Source organism: Cavia porcellus, unplaced genomic scaffold, assembly GCF_034190915.1.
Source record: "Cavia porcellus strain 051 isolate PalLab524CR breed Dunkin Hartley unplaced genomic scaffold, mCavPor4.1 scaffold_33, whole genome shotgun sequence".
Classification (NCBI taxonomy): Eukaryota; Metazoa; Chordata; class Mammalia; order Rodentia; family Caviidae; genus Cavia; species Cavia porcellus.
The window spans coordinates 2,577,232-2,603,104 of NW_026947516.1; positions in this window are offsets into that span (position 1 = coordinate 2,577,232).

Genomic DNA, 25,873 nt, shown 5'->3' on the forward strand with positions numbered 1-25,873 from the left:
GTCCTGTGCACTTAGAACAATGTCTTCCAGATTCATCGGTGTTTGGAAAATGACAAGGTTGTTTTCTTTCTTTATAATGCCACTGTATAAATTATGTATATCATATTCATTGAGTATCTCAAATCTGAAAAGATCCCAAAACTTAAACATTTTAAGCATATATACATTAAGACCAATCAGGAAAGTTTGAAATATATAATATACATGCTTAAAAATGTTCTGATTTTAGACCACTTTAGTTTTCCAGATTTCACATTGAATTTTTCAGTTGGTTAAGTTTCTGTGAACATTTCAAAATTCTGAATACTCAAAAATTCTGGTCCCAAGGAATTTGGATAAGATGTACACAATGTGTTTGGCATTTTCTTCATCCACCCATCAACTGAATGGTTATAAAGCTGTTTTCAAACCTTGGCTATTATAAATAGAGTTCCATATAAATAGGCTAGATCTGTCTCTAAAAGCTGATTGTTTGCATCTAATTTTTGTAGCCAGGGATTTACAAGACAATCTATTACAATACAAGATACATAATTTATACCATAATTTTACATTAGTCACTCAAAGACTTAAATACCAGAAGTTCAGGAAATCTGTCCACACAATAAACACCTAGAAAATCCAGCTGAGGGTCCAGATCCCACAGCAATGTCCTGCATGAGTCCAAGCCTAGAGCCCAAAATAAGGACTCATGAAAGTCTGTTTCATGAATCTGCACTGGGAAGGCCCAAATGTCAGCAGTGGAAGTCAGAAAGTCTGTGCCAGCGTGGTGAAGGTTCAGGTTTCAGAATTTCAGGACACAGGTTTTTGGTGATACATATCATTGCATACCATCACCAATGGATTGGAAAATCTGCTTCTTTGAACATTTTATAATCTACCAAAGCACACAGTTAGTATTTCTACACATGGCAACCCTTAGTTCCCAACGAAGGACTTGAAGATATGACTTTAAAGCAAGAATACAAAGTGACCAAGTAGCACATATTTATGAGGGGTAACTTTCTATTTTATATGTTCATGTGTATAACATATTTTTAAATATGTTCATACCCCAGTTAAGGTAAATACACTAAATGTGAAAGTGTCTCCTCTACCACACTGAGAGAATATCAACATTTAAAAACATTATTCTCAGGAATCCTCAGTTCTCAGGTTCTACTGGCTGAGAGAACCAGAGATCAGTCTCCAGAAAGGAGTCCAGCTTTCTGCCTGGTCAACAGTCCATCGACTCCATTGGCCACTGGCCTAATGGGGATCCAACAAACAGAAGCTGGGGAACCTGGCCTCTGCTTTTGAGGGTGGCAGCTGGTATAAGACGGATTAATTAGCTGGCAGAGTATCCACTGTGTATCAAAATTCTATAAGGGATAGTTAAAATCCTGAGCAAATCATTACCTACTGCTTTATGAATTTATAGTAAAGGTTTTAAAGTCCACCACTTGAGAGGTTGGAGAGCCTCCTTAGTCTAATGTGTTTAGGTCCCCATGTGTGCTTTTTTGGGGGCAGCTTCTTCCACTGTCACATGGAAGCTGGTTCTCCCCTCTGTGTCTCAGGTTTAATATAAAGGAGATCTTCCTAGAACACTGAGCCAGGCCATGGCTCTTATGCATGTTCTCCTGGAGGAGCACCATTCTGATCAGTGTCTCATCTGACCCAGAAGTTTATGTGTCCTTCATCTAAGATGACTTCCCTGTCTTTGGCGTTAGCAAATGATCATTTTCTATGGGCTTCATTTAGAAGGAAAAAGTTTGAATAGTCTAGAGTTCTTCCTGATTTCACATGCCTCTCTAAGGAAACTAGAAAGTGGGAGATGGACAGAGGTTAAGTCAAAGGAAGGAAATTGAAAAATATTATCCATTCCTGGGCACCAAGCTGAGGGTCTGGCCGACTCCAACGCTCACAGTTGCAGTCCTGCTGAGAAGCTGTATCATCATTTCAAGTTTAACCACACTTGAGAGGACTCCGAACATTTGTTGCTTAAATTGAATTGGAAAGAATGAAAATCCAGCAGGCTTAATCTGATTTGAACCTAATTGCTTTAAACTCTGAGTTTAGTACACGCAATAGAAAGGGATATTTTTCAAAAGGGCTTCAGACCTTAATAGATGTTATTAGGAGAAAAATTGCCACATTGGGACTAAATAGATCTAGAAAGCAATAGATCAAACACGGATGAAGATGTATTTGTTGATAGTATGATTTTGTGCAAAATATCTTTTTTTTTTCTTTGCAATCCACATTTTGACCCGTGACTATGCAAGCCGTATTCAGAAACTCTAGCTTTTTTTTTTCCTCTGTGAATGCCTTGTTTTCTGTTCACCCTGGCCTTAATTGATAATCTTCTTGACTTTCAGGGCATACTGGAGCATCCGTTTTCAAAGCCATGTTGGATATGTGAAGCGCAAGAGGAAACAAAGGTACATTAAGCTGTGAGGAGAAGGAATCCTTGTGTTTATTTGGCAGCAATGTGGACTAGAAAAGCCATAATGGAGAATAGTAAGAATGTTCCCAAAGAATTAAGAAAAGAAACGTATAATCCAGCATTCTTCTGAATATACATTGAAAGGCATCCTGGCTTGATTACTGGTGGTTGATTTGTAATACTTGATGAACCGAATCAGCATGGTGCAAAAGAAGTTGTTGTCTCTCCATGGTGTTGCTGGTTCCCCTGTTACCATAGATTCTTCTGGAGTAGCTCGTGGAGCTTCTTTCCTGGCTGATCTCATCATCACAGGAGCTTGGGACATTGTTGTAGCCGAGAATGGCTGTGGTTCACTTTGGGGGAGCCCTGGTCCTCACTTTGAGCATCACTTCCTGGCTCCAGAGGGGAAGATGGGAGCTGTTCAATCTCCAGGAGAAGCTTGTCATGCTGGATTCCTTGTGTTCAGCTGTTCTCATTATCAGAGGAGCTCAGGACCTCACTGTCACTGAGGATGGCTGTGGTACTTTTCAGGGGAGCCCTGGTTCTTACTTTGAGCATCGCTTCCTGGCTTTAGGGCAGAACACTCAGCTTGCTGGCACAGATCCTTCATCCCACTGGAACAGACATTCTGGCTTCCATTGTTGACTTTTGGACCTTCCCAGTGTGGACCCATGAAATGGACTTGCAGGAGACATTATCATGGGCTCTAAGCCTCCAGTGGGACCAATGAGAGGCTTTGTCATAGGCTCCAGGTCTTTAGCTGGACTCAAACAGAATATTGTCACAGGATCCAGGCCCTCAGTGGGGTTTTCAAAGTCTTAATGTGTGGACAGATTTCCTACACTGTCTTTGTACTTGACTCCTTTTGTTCTGTAAATGTTGTATTCCACGTTGTTCTGTTCTCCTTGCAACCCCTGACTCTCCTACAAGTGCATTTGTGTTGGCCATGCAGACTGTTTATATTCCTCCTGGGGAACTGTTTTATGAACATAGCACATCTCAATTCTATTTTTGTGCATTTCTCTTTACCTCCTCCCCTTTGGTCTTCTTCACTTTGACAATTCCCACTGTATTATTAGCCATTAAATTTCATTTATGGATGCTCACTGAGGATAAGGATAAGTCTAGATGAAGCTGGCCTGCATTGATAACATCCAAAGTGGAACTGCGTTTAACTCACATGCTAGTTTCTATTTGGAGTGTCTCCCAAAGGCACATGTGATAGAGGCTCTTTCTGAGTCTGTGGTGATATGAGTCAATAGTAGCTCCTTTAAGAGGCGGAGCCTAATGGGAGGAAGTGACATCACTGGAGGTGTGGCCTGGGAGAGGATATTGGACCATGTTTCTTCCTGTCTCTCTCTGCTTTTCAGTAATCATGATGTGTCCACATTTGCTCCCTCCCATGTAGTCTGCCATGACTGAAAAAGAAATGGACCACTGTGCATGGCTGGAAACCCTTAAACAAAAGAGATTTCCCATTTGTAACAAATACAAACTACAAATATAATGGAATTTTTAATTTTTAAGTGCAAAACTTTATCACAGGGAAAGACTCATTGTCACGAATCCCCCTGGAACACTGCTCTTCCTACAGAACACAGTAATGTCAGCATTCCTAATACTGTCTGATGCTGTCTTGGAAGCCTGTTTTTGTGAGTGTCATGTTGTGGTTGCCTCTGTGTTCTGAATTGATTCAAAATTTTTCCCTTTTGCTTTTGACTTTGAGAAAGAGCCAGAAGTTGTAGAGTGGAAATTACTTGAATAATTTGGATGAGTATATACCACAGTGCATTAATTTGACAGAAATTGCCATAATGTAAACTGTAAACTGATTCAGAAGGAGGCAAGAAAAATCAGTTAATAAAAATTGATCAACCTGATAGGGAATGCTAAAACAAAATATCTTTTATTATAATACATTTTCATTTAAGAATTTAAGATATTCTTTGAGCAGAGCTAAGAAACTGAGTGTCTCCAGTACGTTATCATATGTAAAAATATGTCTATCATAACATCAAGCCACAAAACACCCTAGGTTATAACACGGTCCACTATAGTGAATTGATTATGTTGATTTGATATTTGGAAGTTGTGGTGCTGTGTTCCTCCCCAGTTTTAAGTGAAAACATTGTAACTCATATTACTACCCTACAAACAAAATGAAAAATCGAAATTCAAAGTACTGTTTCTGGTGATTTGTGTTTCTTTTGCATTAACCTTAAAGTCAAAAACTCATAACTTGAAACTCTGTAAGCTACAGATCACCTATATTCAAAAGCATTCAAAGTACATTACAATGATGAAGATTTTTTAAATTTTAGGAAGAGCAAAGTCATATGAAAATAAGTACCAAATATAAGATAACTGGCAGACTTGCTGTTTGAATTTCCAGAGTGACCCTTGCCAGATTATCAGCCAATTTCTGTTCCGGGAAAGACAAATGGAAGCGAGAAATGCCACTGAACACAATGTGGAAAATATTTTAGTCTGATTGGACCACTTAAAAATATCTTCACTTTGTAATTGAAATAAAATCCAGAAAGCTGGAAGGGCAAAACGGTCTACTTGCTTTATTATGGTGTTATGAATACAATTATCGATCAAGTGTGATATTAATCTGTACTACACAGTAAGTTACTATTTTACTGTTGAACACAGAGTGCTTAAAAAACTTTACGCAGGATGGACACACCATTAGCTTATCGTATTTTGAGCATCCACTTATCCCTTTGTCTCTGTGCCAATGTTTCTTAGCATTTAATGCGAATATGATTCCACATCACCTAAAGTAGGTTACCTATATGGTGGTTCTTACAGCATTTTGAAATGATTACAAATTACCCTGAACAAGCCACCCAGAGATTTCACATTCCAGTAATCTGCTTTTTAGTGTTCATGCTGTGTCTGAAATAATTTTTAAGAGGTAAGTGAGCATCTCTTCACATGGGGGCTTTTGGGGGTCACTGGTTTTGGTTGCAAGAAATTCTAGCTCCCTGAAGTTTATGTCAGCAAAACATAGAATTAATATTAATTATTTCCCTGAAGATCAACACTTTGTAGTTTGTAATTAAGAAATGTAATTAGACTATAGTAAACCACTGCCAAGCAATTGGTTCCAAACATTGCATTTCTGACACCAAGAATAAACGTAAGACAGAGATATTGTTCATACTTAATGAGGTGTATTCTGTGGTTTCTTTAGTTTTTCAGGTTTTATTCAGAAACATTATACTATAAATAGAGTACTCCCTACACTGTAGTTTTGAGGTATTTATTATTTCTCCATTTTCGTTTTCACAAAAATGCAACAAAACAAGAAATAGAAACAGAAAGACAGAGAAGAGAAAGAATCGTGGACAGTTACTGAGATACAACCCATGATTTCCAGGTGGTCTGTGGTTTAGTAAGGTGAGGTACGGAGATATAGGATGGACAGACTGACAGACAGATGCATAGATGATAGAAATCATACATGACAGGGATTGACTGAATGACAAATGGGTAAATGCATATAATATTTTCAGAACTGGATAGATGATCGATTCATGGTAGACAAATAGAGATAGGATAATTGAAAGATACATATATGCAATGTGTGTATTAGACCAATAATATAGATATATGACAGTTAAAACAGATGGATAGAAAAATTTAAAAACAGGTGGGTATGACCTAGACATACAGACGACAAGTTGAGAAGAGACATTATAGTGAAAATATAGGTAGCAATATACAGAAATCTGAGGACACATAGATTGATAAAAATATATTTGAGTATATGTGTCTCATGATACACACATAGATCTGATTTTGATAGTCTGGTTTAATACTATTACATACAATAATATTGATCTATTTATACATAAGTACTGTATCTTATAATAGAAAACACATGTATACACATATCTATATATAATATATATCACAGAAAATCACATACATATTAATCAATTGTATACAACAATGGTATTTGTGAAGTAATAAAGTGTATTCATCCTGTAAATAAATCTATACTAGCCTAAAATCTCATAAACATATTATTAACCCAAAACTCATCTGAATTTTTGTCTTAATTATTTTCTTTTTTCTAGCCAAAATACACAATAACCACAATTTAAAAGAAGCAAAGTTTATTTTATCTCAAGACTTCAGTCCACAGTTGGCTTCTCCAAAGTATGAGCATCATGGTAGACAGGTGTGGAGGAGGAAAGATGCTCACATCACGGTGGCTGGGAAGCAGGGAGAGAAGGGAGGAGCCGGGACCAGAACACAGCTTAAAGAGGGGAGTTCAGTGTGGCTCAGGGCTGCAGAGGGTGCAGTCCATGGCCGGCTGCTCCAAGGCGGGAGCATCATGGTGGACAATGTGGGGAGGAGAGACGCTCACATCATGGTGGCCGGGAAGCAGGGAGAGAAGGGAGGAGCCGGGGACCAGAACACAGCTTAAAGAGGGAGCTCAGTGTGGCTCAGGGGTGCAGAGTGTGCAGTCCATGGCCGGCTGCTCCAAGGCAGGAGCATCATGGTGGACGGCTGTGGGGGAGGAAAGATGCTCACATCGTGGTGGCTGGGAAGCAGAGAGAGAAGGGAGGAGCCTGGGACCCAAACTCACCCTTCCAGGTCCTACCCAGTGACCACCACTAAGCAGGCCCCAAACTCCTCCAGCACAATCAGCCAGGAACTAACTTGTGGATGGATCCACTAAGGAGCCCAGTGCCCTGCGATCCACTCACCTTCCATACAAAGAATTTGCAGACCAATTTAGATGTAAACTATAACAATTTAGTTTATGCAAACACTGTATCATTATATTTAACCCCTTAAGGAATATTAGACATATTTTTTCTAACATGAGGGAAAAAAAAGGAACTAATTTCCAGAAAGATAAGCCAAGTAGGAAATTGTCATGTTGATGCAAACAATGCAGTCTTAGAAAACCTATCACTGTGCTTCTTCTCATCTATGGAATCAAAAATGAACAGAAATAATACAAGATGAAATAAAGGAAGGACACAGAATTAGGCGAGAAAATAAAATTAAAAAGTAGGGCAGAGGGAGATAGGGGAGAGGATATGATCAAAATATGTTATGTACATGTAAGAAAACATCGCAATCACATTTCTGGGTAAAATTAATATCCATTTGAAGTACATAGAATAAAACATGAGAATGCAATCACATCTACAATACACGCCATCATTAGAGTTATAATCAGGAACAATATAGAAAATACTACCAGTGTCTTTCAAAGCCCTGTGTACATTTATAGGGCAGAGTTTGACTGAATGTCTGTGACATTTGGGATAAGACATTTAGAAAGACAGATGTAAGGAAGTGTCAGGACCAGGTAAAGTTCGATTCCAATTCAGATCCTTGAAAATTGGAATCTCCCTTGGTCTACATGCTGACTTTTTTTTTTTTTTTTTTTTTTTCTGATAGGATTGAACTGAAACGTTTTTGATTGCCCAGACCTGATGCCCAAGTAACGTCTGGATCACTCCTGAAGTTAGAGTTTGGCTCTGTGGAATTGTGATCAAGAGCTAAACCCTGGCTCAGATGGGGTCAAGGTGATGAAACGTGACCTTGGTAACTTCCTATTTCTAAAAAGTTTTTGCTACAGCTGTAGGTGAACTGGCCATTGTTCTTCTGCACTTGATGCATTTGAGAGATGATTAGAAGGTGCAGTAAATGTTGAAATTTAAAAGCATAAAACACACACTGCTGTGAATCACTTTGAAAACTGTCCTTTGTCTTTGAACACATTTCATCCTATCTGGTTTGCTGCCCTGGAGTCCCATTTCTTTCTTTCTTTCTTTTTTTTTTTTTTTTTTTCTTTAATTTTATTTAAGGAGAAAAAGTAAAAAAAGAAAACCAGAAAAAGGGTATAAGTTATACAGAATTTCAGAAAAAATAAACAGTAGGAAATCACTAGTTAACGGATTACATATTGTCATCTTAGAAATAGTTGTTCAAGTTACAAGATTAAAGCACATAAAGTGGACATTCAAACAGTGAGACTGCAAACAGTTCTGTTCAATGATCCAACAAAACTCAGTAATATGGTTATCTATCTTATACACTTAAATATACATGCAGTTATATCCTTTAGAGCACTTTCTTTTCCTCTCTTTTGTACAATGACAATTACACATTTTGGGTTTTATTACTCCCACAGTTCTTATTACTTTTTTTGAAGAGAATAAAACCAAATGTGACATAACCAAACACAATCAGTCAAATCAAAAGGATGGACAAAGTACATAATGTAAATACAAAATACAAGGTGATCAACAATGGTTACCATAATGCCTCTTGCTATCTTAAAAAGAATTGCCTATGTCATCAGTTATAATAAAATTGAACAAAACAGTAAAGCACAAAACCAATAAAACCAAAACATTGGAAATATTAGTGGACTTCAAAAGAAGATAATAGTCAAACCGGAATGGGGAGTCCCGTTTCTTGAAGGTCTTTAATTGTACTGCCTTGATGTCCCAAATTGATTTGAAATGTAATGCAAATGTAAGATATATCTCAAATCTAATGCATTTGCCCAGTACACAGAAATCTCCAAGATATTTCTCAAAGAAGATGGAGAGAGAAAGACAGACAGAGAGAGAGAGAGAGAGAGAGAGAGAGAGAGAGAGAGAGAGAGAAGGGAATGAAGAACGAAATGAAGAAAGAAGAAAAAATAAGAAAGAAATAGAAAAAAAGTGGAGAACGGAGACTTAAAAATAATACTATCATTTGACCACTAAATGGCAGTACTATAATTGTTAATCAACAGTTCCACTTTGCAAAGAATGATTTTGTTCGTCTCTTTGGAAAAGATGTCATAAAATTGTACTGAAATTCTTCAGTGATTTCAGGACGGATATTCATGTTACACAGAGACAGCTTGTTACTTAAGTTTCTCACATTCATTCTCCCCGAAAATATTTATGCTGCCTGCTTTTACCTGAGATCTTTTGGTCTTGCACCAGATAACTATCTAAGCCTAGTTCTGATGTAGTTAACTCTCAGGGGTAGAGTTCATGCAGCCAGGTAGATCTTGTGCAATGCTGGGACTCATTGCATTAGTGGGTTGGCTGTTGTTGACTTTTCTAGCGATAACAAGGTAGTTAAATTTCATTCTTGAAGTCAAGTGGAGCCATCCACAGCTTCATTTGAATTTATAAGAGAGCTGCCCCTGGATCTGAAGAGGTTCATACTGAGTGCAACAATCACATGCTTAACCCAGTGCACTGATTCCTAGGAAGACAGTAATCACTGAGTCTGCTTTGATTAAAAAAAATGCCAACACCCAGCAGAGTGATACACAGAAGATATACATGGTGTCATCTTGGAAATGGCAGCAGATAGCGTTGGACTTGGTGGTGAATTCTCCAAGCCCATAGAGAATGAAGACATCACTGCCAACTCACATGAAATAATCACGGCAGGTCACCGAGACAGAGGGGTGACTTTTCAATTGAGTTTACCATGCTGTTCTAAGACAAGAATGGGGCACGGATTCAGTATTTTCAGGAGAAAAAAAATAGCAGGAGTTTTAAAGCTATCACATACGTGTTTTATTAATGTCTCATTTATGTGATAAGTTAGAAAAATAAGTTGATACTAAGCAAAAGGCAAAACCTGCCTCTCATACTTTTGAAAAATATCAAGATGCTCATGAGAAAAATACCAAGATGCAGAATTAAGAAGACAGAGGAACCAGAGTCAATTTCTACAGGGGGCACTGCAAAATTCCACAATAGAAGAAATTGCACACCCAGTGCAGATGGAAATCTTTTTTAGAAGCAGAGACAACTGAGCTATTTTAATGGGAGAAATATAAAAAAGCAATGAGATGATCTCAAATGAATCAGTGAGAGGGAAATGTCCTTTCTAATGGTTTTGGCTTTTCAAGGAAGAACAGTCCAACTGTACACGGTGACATTTCAGTCAGTGATAGATCACATGGAGGACGAGTGACCTTTATCCAAGATGTGTCAGTGTGACTGAATTAACAAATACCTAGGAGAACAGTAAAGCATCCTTCTGGGTGTGTGGGCGTTTCCAGGGATGATTGGCATAAAAGCCAGCCAATTATGGGAGGAGGACGAGCCCCGAATGGGGATGACTCCATCCAATGGTCAGAGGGCATCAGAGAGGAAGAAAGAGGAAGTCAGTCTGCACTTAGAAGTTTGGTTCTGCTTGAGCAATGGTGTCCTCTGCCATTGCCATCTGCTGTGGACACCGGACACTAATTTCTTCCTGTTTCCAAGGTGGATCATACCAGCAATTCTCCAGGAAGTTTCCAAACTAGTGTTCTACCATACTTCATTCTTTATCTTCTGCAGCTTCCAACGCCAGGGCTGAGCAGCAGGAAACGAGTGGTGACTGTGGACTCTTCTGATAATTCCTTGTGTATTATTATATCTATTTAATTTTACGTTGATTCTGTTACTTTAGGGGAACCTACCAATACACAAGGGCTGCCCACAGCTCTTCAGAATGATGGTAAATAGCCATGATACTAGATTACGTATTTACCGTATGATATTTCCACTGTATTTACAATTATATTATGACTTTTATCACTTTACTGATTCATTCATTTTTTGGACTGTTCACTTTCTACTTACATGCAAAATATTTTGCTGAAAGTCTTTATGCATTCATTTATTCTGTGTTTGTTGTATCTCTGGATTGAGTGAATTTCTCTTGGGCTTGAATCAGACTCATGTAGTTTTATTCATCATGGTGCCACAAAGAAAAAGCTACAGTGTGTGTGTGTGTGTGTGTGTGTGTGTGTGTGTGTGTGTGTGTTTATGTATGTATGAATAAATACACACATGTATATACACAAATGTACACACATATACATATATGTGAAAATTGATCAAAATACATGGCAGGTTCTTAAACTGTAAAAATGTATTACCGTAAAGGCAAAATTGCTATGAATTGCCCTCGAAACCGTCCCCCTCACTTAAAATACATGTAAGCCAACCTTTTTATCCCTTCCTGATCCATATCTGGAAGTACTTTTACCTAAGTATCTTTAGGATTCTGATAAAAATCAATGAAGTGAAGGCTGCTGCCAGGAGCCATTCAACAGGAAGACGAGCTTGTAACAACATGACTCTGCCTTTGTTTACCTTATTCACAGGATCTGGCATGGGGTGACTTCTGGATCACCCCCCAAATCCAAATGACCATGAAAAGCCAATGTTTTGTGCCCACTCAGGCCACTGAGGCTGTCAGGACAAACCAGCCAAACAGCCTTAGAAAAGAGGACTCCAGAGTTGCTACAGAAAGTGATAGATGATGAGACAATTGTATTCAAGCCAAAGGGGTCCATACTGAGAGGGATTCTTAGCAATATGTCTGTTACTGAGTATATTTTAAATGTAGCGTTCACTACAGTTAGTCATGCCTTGTGCAAACATGTATTTAAATATATGCATGTGTTTTTATATATAGATACAGATATGGATGTAGACCTAAACATGGATACAGATATAAATAGAGGATGATACTATACACATAGGCATAGGTATAGACATAGGTATAGACATAGATAGAGAGTTATATATGTATTTATTTGCCATGAAGAAGCAGTCAAGCTCACACAATGTTCATTATAATATTCACACAAAAAGAGTGTCATACAAAGAACATGTCTCTGTCATTTATTGTAGGAGACAACTTAGACGGTCTCCTTAAATGCAGAGAAATTCTTTCCACATTAGTGACCCTCAAGCCCTGTCTCCATATACTGATACATACAGAGCTGGCTAAGGTATTCCCTTTTCTCTTCAATTGGCTCTAAGCAACGTAAACAGGGCTGGCTGAGGTGCTGATGTGTGATCTTTGAAGTCAACTGACAATTTCCTACTTCCTCGCCTAGTGTCTCCCTATAAACAGTTGAGCCCAGCAGGATGGCAGAGCCTCATAGCCCCAGACACATCAACTGGATTCCAGCCTCACAATGAGACTTCCCAGGGCACAAAAGTTTACATACTAGAAACTGAAGTGACAGCCTTAGGGTTGTAATAATTCAGTGATCTCTGACATTCCCAATTAATGCTTCAAGGAGAGGAGTAGAGGGTGAAAAGTGTTGTAATATTGACACACAAGTATGACATTCCCATATCAGATGTGTGTGCTAATATTTTAGAAGTGGAAGGTTAGCATCCATCAGGAAGTTTATGGAAAACATAAGCTAGAGGAGACAAAAAGGTTGTAAGAAAGATCAAATCATGCTCCCCATATATACCAATTTATGATGAGTGCATTTATTACAGACATACACAATCTTGTTTAGATAAAGCATTAGTATATACAGAGTATGAGTGTTCTTGTCAGCATCGTGAGTTTGTTGGCCATGTTGGGTTTTCTTGGGCAACATTTGTATATTCATTTTTATTCAGAGACCAGTGCGGTAGTTAGTTGAACTGGAGATAAATCTTATTTCAGGGAAGCATACAGAAAACAGGGAGTGATTATAAGGAAAGACTATTGAAAATAGAAAGGACTCTGTGAAATGTCGGGAAGAAAACATGAAGCTTAAAACTATGTCAGGAGTCTTGCGTAGCTCACACACAGACTGAGAGAGACAATTCAATATGGTGGGTGGAACTTGACAATATTTTGCTGTTGTGTCTTTCCGTTTCCCCTGCCTCTCCCATGACAACTGCTCCACTTTGGGTTTGCCTTAAAATAATTTTGCATTTTTAATTCTTTCTCATTGATTTTTTGGAGTTGTAAAAGATCAAGTTGTGTTTCTTGCATGCTTGTAACATGTTCTTGCATCTGGAAAATCTTTTTTAAAATAATGTTTCTACACAGAGGCAAACACAGCAAGCTTTCTGTGGCATAAAATTGATAGTATTTTTAGATAGCACTTGTTATGTGATGAAAATGAGAGGTAACAGATGTTATGATCTCTGTGCAGAGTATATAAATATTAGTGTCTAATAGGTAAGACTTTTCAAAAACCATCTGCGCAAGAGAATAAGAAGATTAATTGACGGTGCTGGAAACTCTAGAGTTGGGAAGTGGGTTAGTGAGCTACCCATCACCAAGGCAAAATGTCTGAGGTTACTCAGTGGAAAAAACTATTTTGCCTCATGATTTTGGAATCACCAAAATGTGCTCACTTGGCTGGAAAACCTTGTTTGAGCTAGAATAACAAACAGAATACGAGACAGAATTCCACACAAAATATCATGCAGAATACCAAACAAGAATACCAAACAATACTGTCATGGTTTATGTCTGTGGCCCCCAGACCTCATGAGTTTGCATTGTGCATTTGTGATTGGTTCATTGTCTAGTGCTTGGATTGATGGTGTCAGTGCTCCACCCACAAAGGGGCGGAGCCAGGATGTGATGTAATGGCAAGAAGAAGGTGTGTCTTGCTCTTTGCTGGTTCCTGCTTGCTGTTTGCAGCCGCCATAAACTGCGGCCCAGCCATGCCCGCCTGCCTTGGAGCCAACTGAGTGTGGACTGAAACCTCCACAAACTGTAAGAAATAAACCTTTCCTTTCCCAACTTGGGCTTCAGGTATTTTGTCCCAGCAATGAGTAAAAAATAACTAAGACAAATAACAAGAAGAATAACACACAAAATATCATGCAGAATACCAAGCAAAATGCCATACAGAATACCAGGCAAAATGCCATGCAGCATATCACATAGGATACCATACTATGCAGAATATCAGGGAGAACTGTGGTGGGGACCGTGAGTTAGAGAAATGCTGTTCATCTCGTGGTGCATAGGAAATCAACAGAGAGAGAGAATCAAGAAAATAAAATGACTAAGGACTACAGATGCCTCAAGGTCACCTCTCCCAGACTTTTCAAGCATGTACCACTTCCTAATTTCCAACCCTCACATCCCAATAGACCATCGAAATGTGAATCTGCCAGTGGCTTAACCCATTAATTTTTTCCTGATCTAATACTTTCCCAAATAAATCCTTTAGCACAAGTATTATTATTTTGGATGCAACATTAACAAATTTCTTACACCCAGATGTCATAGAATTAGCCTGCTTCTTAAAAACTCTACAGCAGGGCATTTTTACACTCACATTTCATGTCATATGCTGAATCTGAAAAACATGAATAAATACCCTGAATTTTTTCTGCCTCAATCCACAAAAACTCATATATATCCAAAATCATTCTTTTTGCAGTCCTAGAAAGAATAAGAACAGGCCCAGTTCTAGCAATCTGGTTTTCAGATAAAATGCAAAACTTCTTTTTAAAAACTCCCCGATGTTTAAAAGAATGTCTACCCTGATCCAGCCGATGAAGTGAATTCACACAGGTATCTCACCCAGTCACAAAGACAGTAGCAAAGTTGATTATATCTGAGTTTCCGGAGAAGTTGGTGAGGGATTTGGGAAGCTGTCAGCTCATTCCTTTCATAACATTTCATTCCGAATTACAAAGCCAAAGATGGTTTAAAATTTTAACTCGTTTCCATCAAGATTATGAGCATTCATATGCTGAAGAGGATATTGTGTTCTAAATTCAAATTACTTTAGTTTATAGCAACCTAATGCTCCAAATATTGCTTTATTCCTCAGGATTAAAAGGACTCTATTATAACAGTGATCTTATATTCAGGGACTTTTAAAAATGTCATAAAATTATTCCTGCCTTAACTTGGAAGCAAATAGTACCTGCTGCAATACAAATATAACAAAGAAAATACTTCACAAACAGTCATTTTTTATTGTTTTTAAAATAGCAGTGATATTCTCAGCAGTAATCGAAATTACTCAGTTTTCAAATTGTGCTTTAAGATTCTTAGGAATATACAAACTTCAATATCTTCATGCCAAAGGCAAATTCTTGATCGGGTCAGAATAGTGTAGGACACAGCAATTACACTGAACTCAGAAAGAATATTAAATATGTAAGACTGTAATAATACTTTTCTCTCTATAACCAGTGCATTAAATGTCTGATTCCAGTAAGTGAAGATATTCAGTTTTGTTTTTGAGAATGTAAGTTTTTTAATCATGACTACATCAATAAAAACAACTCTTTTGGTTTTGTAATAGTGAACATTAATTTTTTTCAGAAGTTTAAATTACCTTTTTCTTCACATTTTTTTCTATTCTCATATTGGTTAGAATCCACATTTTCTCCACCAAAAAAAAAAAAAAATCCAATTGTTTATACCAGAAAACTTGCTCCAAATTACTTATCGAACTATGTTACTCAAAACAAAATCACATTGGTAGGCTTCATATTTATATGGAGTGCAGATTTTGCACTCCATAGACATAGTTATTATTTGTAGACACAACTAAACCTGGTTAATTGGCAAACCTTATTCTGAGAATTGGTGGAAACATTTATTTGCTTGTTGATTTATTTATGGTACCGGGACTCTAACTCTTGACGTCCTGCTTGCCAGGCAGGCTCTGTGCCCCTGAGCTGTATCCCCAGCCCCGGTAACAGCATTTAGACAGATAATCTTTGTGAAAGCTGACAGGGTTGCATTGTAAATGATAAATAATTTACCATTACATGATGATTACATTACACTGCTGACCTCGACTGTCGTTAAGCTCTGGAACTAGCATAGATGCCCATGCATAGACAAATAAAGAAAATGTGATATATGCACGTGAAATTATTGATTTTTTCTCTAGAAATGCAAATGAAAGCATGTAATTTTGCAGGAAAATATACAAAACGTAAAGCAATGCTAACGGACAGAAGTCAGATGCAAAAAAGGTAACTGCTTCGTGGTTTCTCTGAGAATCCTAATGCACAAAGAAAGCAATTAGTAAGTTAAAAGAGAAACTGTAGGAAAGAAAAGATAGCCAGGAGGTGGGGAAGAGGACAAGAAGGAGAAAAAAGAGAAAGAAACAGAGATAAAGACATGGAAAAGGACTGAGACATATTATTTTCATCTACTAGTTCTCCACGCTGAACATCTTTCTTCTCTGTTACATTAACAGATTTTAAAAAGCTAAGAGGGTTACATTGAGAATGCTAAAAATATTAACATCATTCTTCTCTATTACATACAGTGTTAACATATTTGAAGAAGCTAAGTGGACTGCATTGCAAATAATAAAAATATCACCATTGTTAATATTATACGCTAATCTTCAAGACATATACTCACACCGTATTTCATGACTTTATTTGAACATACTTTTAAACTTGTTCTTTTAAAAATGTGACCTTGTCATGCATTGACCTGTATTGTTATGTTGTTATGTCTTCTTTTATCTCAATCTCCCCCTTATTCATTAAAAAATTATTTTTTAATTAAGGGAAAAAAATAAAAAAATTAGCAGGATATATTATAGTAACTTTTTTGATTTCCTATTAACTTGATTTGAAGCCCTGTATTACTCCCACTATCTTATTTTGACTGATTAGACTCTGTTCCATTCTGTATGATAGTATCAAGTTTGAGGGTATAGGCAACTACTTTGAAGGCAATAAGATTCACTAAGATGCCCATTCTGGTTTGACTATTGTCTCCTTTGGAAGTCTTGTAATGTTTGCAAGATTTAGGTTTTATTGGTCTTGTTCTCTACTGTTTTGTTCAACTTTATAATACCTAATGGGATAGACAATTCTTTTTAAGGAAGCAAGAGGCATTATGGTAACCATTGTTGATAACCTTGTACTCTGTTTTTACATCATGTGCTATGCCTCTCCTTAATTTCACTGACAGCTTTGTTTTGCAATATTTGACTTTATTCTCTTCCAAAAAAGTAATAAGAACTAAGGAGTAATAAAATCCAAAATGTGTAAATTTTGTTGTAAAAAAAGACAGGGAAAAACAGTGCTCTAAAGGATACAACTGCAGGTGTGTTTAGGTGTGGTAGCATAGATGACCATATTACTAAGTTTTTGTTGGATCTTTGAACAGAACTGTTTGCAGTCTCACTGTTTGAATGTCTACTTTGTATGCTTTAATCCTGTGACTTGAACAACTATTTCTACGATGACAATATGTAATCTATTAACTAGTGATTTCTTACCTTTTTTTGTAATTCTGTATTACTTGTACCCTTATACTGTTTTGTTTCATTTTTCTTTTTTCCTTTTTTTGTATTAAAAAATTATGACCTCATACTCACTACCTTCATAGGTCTCTTTAATTTTCTCTTCCATCTGGTAGTTTCCTGTTGCTGCCAAAGGTGCCATGTTAAGTCCTCCAGTGTCTGTGGTTAATTTATCTGTATTCCCAATTTCCCAACTGGTCCTCGTGCACGTAATATCAGCAACGTTGCTTAACACAAAATTAGAGAAACTCTTTAGATACTCAACGTCAGTAGAATTTACTGATGGTACCAGAGAATCCAAGGTGGTAAAACTCCAGGCACACCCCAGATCTAGCAAATTCTTGTGTAATAATCTGTGAAATGCTTGAAGGGTCCACAGCATTGCTCTACAGGAAGTGCAAAGCATTCAGAAACACTTTATATGGTATAAAACGTAATACGCTGTTTTAAATATTTCAGAGACAGCATTTTGCATGTTTCAGAGATTTTTCTTTCTTCCTCCGTTACGAGTTCTTCCTTTACATATAATTGTGTATAATTCCTTTATTACATCCTCCTCCAATCATCTTTTCTCACAAACTTCATTGGTTGCCCTGTGCTCTTTTCCTCATGACTATTGGTTCAGTTTTCAAAGGGAATTAATATCTTTTACATAATTTCCTGGGAAGCAGGGCTCAAGGATTACAACACTGCAACATCTATCCTTAGGCAGTGCGTTTTCCTACAAAAAAAAAACAGCTGCCCGTCGGAATACAGCTGGGAAGCAAGGCGATTTGCATTGACCATATTGTTTGAATTCTTGCTTTGGTTTGGGCAGCGCTGAACTTGGTCTCCTCAAAGTGTTGTCCCAAGATTAGAGCTGGACGTGGGGGTCATTGGGAGAAAGTATAAAACCTTTTATTAGATTGGAGATCACGAAAGGTTCTTACCTCACAAAGGGTTGTGTGCACAGAAGGTAACTCTCTTCCTGAAACACACAGTATTCTCCAAGAGCATTGGTAATCGAAGGAGACTATCGACCCCTACCTGACAACCTGTGCTTCCTGTACTGTGATGTGCCCAGGGTGAGCAAAACAGAAATACATGCTGCTATGACCTCATCTACCTAATTCACCACATTACTATTCTGTGGTTTCTCACTCTTTCTCGAGGTCAAAAGATCATGAAGACTTAATGTGCATTGTTTTCATGGCATAGAGGCAGGTGTGAAAACTCAACTAAAGACTCAGAAAAGGGGGCTTGCAGAGCTACTGCAGGAAATTCCTAGAACAGTGGGGTTAGTGTGTTCAAAGCAAGGATTTTGAAGCAGATTCATGGGAATGTGTCTCCTAGTATAAATCATTCTTTAAAAAAAATAAATGTGCACCGTAAGGTATTTGATCACACCCTCTATTCTGCCTGGTCTGTCATGCATACACTACCCTTTACCCTGATGAAGTCAGTCGAGGAGTAACCTTGTCCAGAAACTGCTACGTACTACTTGGATTTTGAGTCTCCAATATTAAGAGTTCGAACAATCTGTTTACCTTTTCCTCACAATAGCACTGCTAGAGATTTTATTGTAGTAAAAAAAAAAATCTGAATAATGTGATTTCTCACTTCACAAATACTTATTTATGCGATGATTGAAACTGACTGCCAATTTGATTGGCTTGGGAGTCACCTACGGGATCAATAAAGCACACTTCCAAGTTGTCTGGGTGGGTCATGTACATGTGATCCAGCGGACTGTTTCAGGTCACTGCTCCTTTGGACTTGGAGCCCTCTGCTATCTCTGCTTCCTGGTTACCATGATGTGAGTATTTTCTTCCACTACACCCATCCACCACGATGCTCCCGCCTTGGAGCAGCCGGCCATGGACTGCACCCTCTGCACCCCTGAGCCATACTGAGCTCCCTCTTTAAGCTGTGTTCTGGTCCCCAGCTCCCCCCTTCTCTCCCTGCTTCCCGGCCACCATGATGGGAGCTTCTCTCCTCCCCACACTGTCCACCACGATGCTCCTGCCTTGGAGCAGCTGACCATGGACTGCACCCTCTGCACCCCTGAGCCACACTGAACCCCCCTCTTTGAGCTGTGTTCTGGTCCCCGGCTCCTCCCTTCTCTCCCTGCTTCCCGGCCACCATGATGTGAGCATCTCTCCTCCCCCACACCCATCCACCATGATGCTCCCGCCTTGGAGCAGCTGACCATGGATGGCACCCTCTGCACCCCTGAGCCACACTGAGCTCCCTCTTTAAGCTGTGTTCTGGTCCCCGGCTCCTCCCTTCTCTCCCTGCTTCCCGGCCACCATGATGGGAGCGTCTCTCCTCCCCACACCGTCCACCATGATGCTCCTGCCTTGGAGCAGCTGACCATGGACGGCACCCTCTGCACCCCTGAGCCACACTGAACCCGCCTCTTTGAGCTGTGTTCTTGTCCCCAGCGCCTCCCTTCTCTCTCTGCTTCCCAACCACCATGGTGTGAGCATCTTTCCTCCCCCTCACCCATGCACTATGATGCTCCTGCCTTGGAGCAGCTGACCATGGACTGAACCTTCTGAAGCCAAGAGGTAAAATAAATTGGCTTTTCAATTTCATATGTTGGATATTTTTGTTTCCAGTAACAAAACGTGATCAATGTGATTTATATCATCCAATGCAAAGATCTTCAAATATCTTCCAAACCACATACACCAATGAGTGATCATCTTCATGCGTTTTGTAGTTTATTATAAAAGAATTTGCTACATATCTGGTTATTGCTCTAGAGTTTGTATTTTTTTTTTTTTTGGATCTTTGGAATTATTCAAAGACATTCTACTGGGATCAAATACCCAGATGATTTCTCTTAGTTCCTTTCTTTCTCTTTGTTTGTTCCTTCCTTCGTTCCTCGTCACTTTCAGTCCCTCCTTCTTCACATCCTGTCTCTGTCTCTGCCTCTATCTCCTGTTTGCAATATATTTGCAAAACCACACTCAACATTCATCATTTTTAACTTCACTCATAATTTTTCTGCAGGTTTTCTATGTCTTTAGGAAATGTACTAAACCTAATATCCATGCAACACACCAGCAGGCTTATGTTTCTCTTGCTATTCTATTACAAGTCTCTGGTTCAAGCATTTACTAAATATAATTTCTATTATTTTTTTTACCAACTGAGTCTTTGTCTTGATACATAACATATTTTCCACTGTAGAAAACTTGACCTACTTTATTTGTGCCATTTTTCTTAGCTCTGGGAACTAAAGTGTTCCCCTTACCAAGCTTAGGTATTTCTCTGGTTGCTCTTTTTTGAGTATTCAGCTACTAGGAAGCTGAAGGCAAGTTCTCATGTTTCCTTACCCTGTTGTGCTACAGTGTCAATATTACAGACATTTAAACAGAGCTTGTAACTGGAGGTAAGGGGAAAAGGGGATGCTAAACAAATGCGTGATCTCTTAACTCAGGCAAATTTCATTTTTTGGTCGCTGTTGATTTATTTTTATTTTTGGTGCATACTTGTAGTCAGGAGTTGTGCACAGAGAACAACTAGGATTAGGACATGGAATTTATAATATTTTTATAATGGTTACCACGGGTTAACACAGGAAAATGCAGGAAATCTATCCACAACACCAAAGACATAGATTATTTAGTCAAGAGCCTACACACCACAGCAATGTCCTACATGAGTCCAGATGAAGACCCAGAGTTCAGGACAATGCCTCCCACGAGTCCAACTGCGGGTCCAGGGCCCACAAGAAGGACTCACACCAGTCTTTTTACAGATCCGTGCTAGGAAGACCCAAGGGTCAGTGGTAGAAGCCAGAAAGTCTATGCCAGCAGGGTGAAGGAGCTGTGCTGGTGGGATGAGGGTTCTACTCTGGGAGCTGAGAAGTCACACTCACAACAAAGACCAGGGCTGTCCTGAAAGGCCCCACAGCCATCCTCAATGAAACCAACGCCCCGAGCTCCTCCAATAACAAGCACAGTCAGGTACATGCCAGGAAGCTCATCCTGGAGACCAAGCAGCGCATGACTTCCCTTCTGGATCCAGGAAGCAATGCTCGATGTGAGGGCCAGAGCTTCTCTAGGAGAACCAACAGCTCAGACAGCAACTTGTAGGAGAACCCACAGTGCCTCAACGCAACAATGCAATAACGCATTAACGCCTCAGCACCTCCCTTCTCCAACTCTCTATACTGGCAACTTTCCTCACGTGGAGCATCTTCGCTCAGTGCCATGCTGATGTAATCCAGCTGGTGTTAAGTTGACCACCAGTTCTTAGCCCATAACAGTGCTTGTGTTGTACAATAGTTGCATACTTCATAGTGAAGTACTCTCTCTCTCTCTGTCTCTGTCTCTCTCTCTCTCTCTGTCTCTCTCTATCTATATATGCATGTATATATATTTCATCTTGATCATTTGTATTTCTTCCCTTCCTGCCTTCTCATCTTCCTCATTTTCAGGTGACCAACGAAGTCTACATCGCGATCACTCTGATTTTTCTACTGTACTTTCCAAGTGAGATTACTCATATTTTATCTTTCCTCCTGCGAGAGAAACTGAGCCTTGCAGGGTCCCTCTGAGTGTCTCCCACTTTGTCAGCTCTCACTGGCATGCCACAGGCTGGATTCGGCAAAGCTGGTGTGTGTGAAGCGCCATGCACATGGGGGCAGGTGGACCTGCGTCTCCTAAGAGACCTCAGGTTTCCTCTTCCCCAGCACCAAGTGGGTTTCCACTTTGCTGTGCAGGACTAACTGTATTTCCTGCAAAATATCTAACCTGGTTTTCTGGCACTCTCCACCTCATTCCCCCCTAGTAGGTGAAGGCAGATTTAGTCCCCTGCACAGTCCAGTCCACACTTTGTTCATCCGGGTTCCCTGTATGAGTGGTTTAATTATGAGTTAATATACCAACTAACCAGCAATGCAAAACTTTCAAGGTCCAGGTTGATGTCTCAGAAAGTAGTGCAAGGGAAAGAAAAAACCCTTAATTAGAGAGCTTCAGCTCTTACCTTCTAAAATACACTTTTCAATAAAAAGCGTCCACCTACATATTTTTCACAGCTCTGTTTTTGAGCTGTAGCAGCCCTTAAAGCTTTACTTGAAACTTAAAAAATAGGTATTTACATAAGTTTTCTCCAGTTACACCCCACATTTCTTCCTGATGTAGGGCACACTTGGTAACGGAAACTTACTACATGCAAAAAAGTCAAAATTGTTTAACAATTTGGGTCATTTTTTTTCTAGTTTCCTCAGGGTCGTTTTCATTTTTTTTTTAATATTTGCTGCACATAATGTTTATATTTCTTGTGAGGATTTAATAATGCAAATAACGCATTTAAATCCTATTTCCCTGGTAAGAGTACATACGACACAAAATCCACAATAAATACTGTGAAAGGTTAAAAATCTGCTCAAAGGGGAAAAAATAATAACTCAGGGAAACAGAGAGGAAAAAAGGAAGGGAAAAGAAAATATATCTAAATTTGTATGAACACACTTAAGATAGCTAAGATGATCGCGCTACAAATTCTACCAGTTCTTGGAACAAAATAGTTAACATTCATAGGATTGGATCAATTTTGCATGTTCATGTCTGGTGATCTGAGGAATTTTTTGAAGATCACTGTGTAAAATAACAATCTTAGTTAGCTTGCTACCACATTTTTTGAAGGTCTATATTGTCATTATTTTGGGCTCCTTGCTGTTGTTATTTTTTTGGTGCTTGTTCTTCTAGTAATTTGTTTTGTTTGCTTTTTTTTTTTTCTCTCTAATGCAGAAAGGATATATACACATGTAGAGGCTTATACATGCCTAGAACTTCTCCAAAACAGTTTATGAGAATGGACTACATTATACATGATGATATGAACAGCTACTTTGAAGAAAATAGACATTATGGTAGCAATTGCTGATTTCCTATCATCATGCCGTGAAATCAGGCAATACTATTATTCTTTGTTTAGTGTGGATTTAGTCTGTTTTGTTTTCTTTAATTTCAACATAGAGAAGGTATGAACAGCTATCTTGAAGAGACATTCTGGCAGCCATTGTTGGCTTCGTTAATGTCTGGTTTTGAAGACCTAAAATGCCTGCATCATCCTGTTCTGATCAGTTTTGTACTACATTGTTTTGTATGAATTCATTGTGTGTAAAGATTTGGACAACTATTTAGAAGAAAACAAGAGACGTCATGATAGCCACTGTGTCTTGCTTTGAAATCTGTGTCACATTGTTTTCTTGTGATCTGCTTTGTTCTGTTTTGATTTGCCCTTTTTAAAGTAAAAAAAAAAAATCCTATTTCCCATCCTCTACCCCTTCCTCACCTCACTCTCCATCTCTTGAACCCTTCTCCCTTTTTTTGTACATGTTTACATGTACAAAATATAATATAATATTCATATACGTTATGAGAAGTTCTTGTTATGTGTTGCATAACGTTTGTTGAAAATTGATTCTCCAAACTCCATTGAAACCTAAGTGGTCATATTAGTCATTGAATAAATTCTTGAATGGATAATAGAAAATAGATTAACAGATTCAAATAAATGTTCATAACAAGGAGGGAAAATGACAGAGAAAGCTAGCAATATCTTGGTCAGGCCAGCACACTGGATCATGGTATGACAGCCTGGCAAATTCTGTAGCTGAGAACCTGTCTCAGAAAAGGACATGAAGGTACCTCAGAGTAAAAGCCCTGTGTTGCAGCTAAGTATGGCAAAATAATAAATGATGGTGCATATCTGTGGTTTCTAGAGATTGAGCTTTCTAGATGCCCCTGGGAGCTGAGGGTGCTGGCACATGCCTGTGTCATCTCAGCACTTGGGAGGCTGAGGCAGGAGGGTTTCCGTAAGCTCCAAGGCATCTTGGGTCACCTAGTGAATTTCAGGACAACCTGGCCTAATAGTGAGACCTGGCTAGAAAAACAAATAAAACAGTAAAGGAGACAAGAAAAGAAATTAAATGTCCCTTTCCAAGTGAATAACATTTGATTTACTTTGTCTATATTTTGCATTAAAATTACAATGCTCTTTAGAAGCATAGCCAAATGATCTCTACTCCCGGGGTAAGAGATCAAACACTTTTTAAGGACATGAAGACAGAAGTATCCACCCAGCCCGTCTTTTACAAACAGAAAAGGGGAAGGAAGAAATGGAGGATAAAAATATCTCTTATGAGGATGTATAACAACACCGACTAGCCTGTGTTTTCCTTTGAAATAGATTAAGCCATTCATATTTTTTTTTTCAAGAAAAAACGTTGCTTGGTACTTCGTTCGGTAAGTGTTGATATTTAAGATCTCTCATTTTGGCCAATTGCTAATTTATTGATTGGTGCATCTATGTGAACATCTTTTTTTATTTTTTGCACCAGGAATCAAACTCAGGACTTCATGCTTTCTAGGAAGGTGCTGTGCCACTGAGCTGTATGCCTGGCCCTCCAGAAAATAGAAGGAAAGAAAGAAAGAAAGAAAGAAAGAAAGAAAGAAAGAAAGAAAGAAAGAAAGAAAGAAAGAAAGAAAGAGAGAAAGAGAGAGAGAGAGAGAGACAGAGACAGAGAGACAAAGAGACAGGCACAGACACAGTGAGAAACTCTACCGAATTTAGCTGTACCTGGCAGGGGAAATGGCGAATTATAACCTTATTAGTGTCTTGAATGACAGCATATAATTTGTGCGATAGAAATAACCACTAGGCGAGGAATACGGAGAGCGAGACATGCAATCCTGGTGAAATAGTCTGTCAAAATATTACAGTAAAGTCCAGCCTCGCTGTGTGCCCTGTATACTTGAATCATCTTCTTGGTCTGGTACTCTTCAATTTCCCGAGCTGGTGGGTTTTATTTTGCGTTGTTAAAACAGATCTTCAGGTTGCTTGGTGCTCATTGCAGTGAGGTTGCTGTGATGCATCTAACATCTCCCTGTGTTCTCCAGTTGCTCTGAATGCACCGGATTATTGAATGTGTGCAGGATTAGGAGGCTGACTCCTTGTGATCGTGCAGAGAGGGTACAGATTTAGAGAACAGTTGCATTGTCTAAAATCACAGTTTACACTCAAAGCTGGAAAAGCAAAGAATTTCACACAGGCAAAGTCCTTCTCTTGTGGACTAAGATCCTTCTCCACCACTCCACTGTGTCTAGGAATAACAGCACTGACACTATGCAAACTGTCCTGCCACGCAGTGGACGGGACACCTACAGGCTCATGTAAATAGATACTGGCTTGCAAAAAAATGATCAGGACCAGGGAAGGTTTTTAAACAAGCAACTGACTGAAAAATGATTGGTAACTCCATAAACTTGGAGGGAGTTTGCTTGTAGCAACATGTTGCATTAAATTCATCAGTTTCATACTGGACTACATTCAAGACACTAATTTCTTTCCTATTTTGACAAAAAGGTCTTAAGTCACAAGGTTATGCAGGCTGAGCTTGGATTTAAGATGCTGGC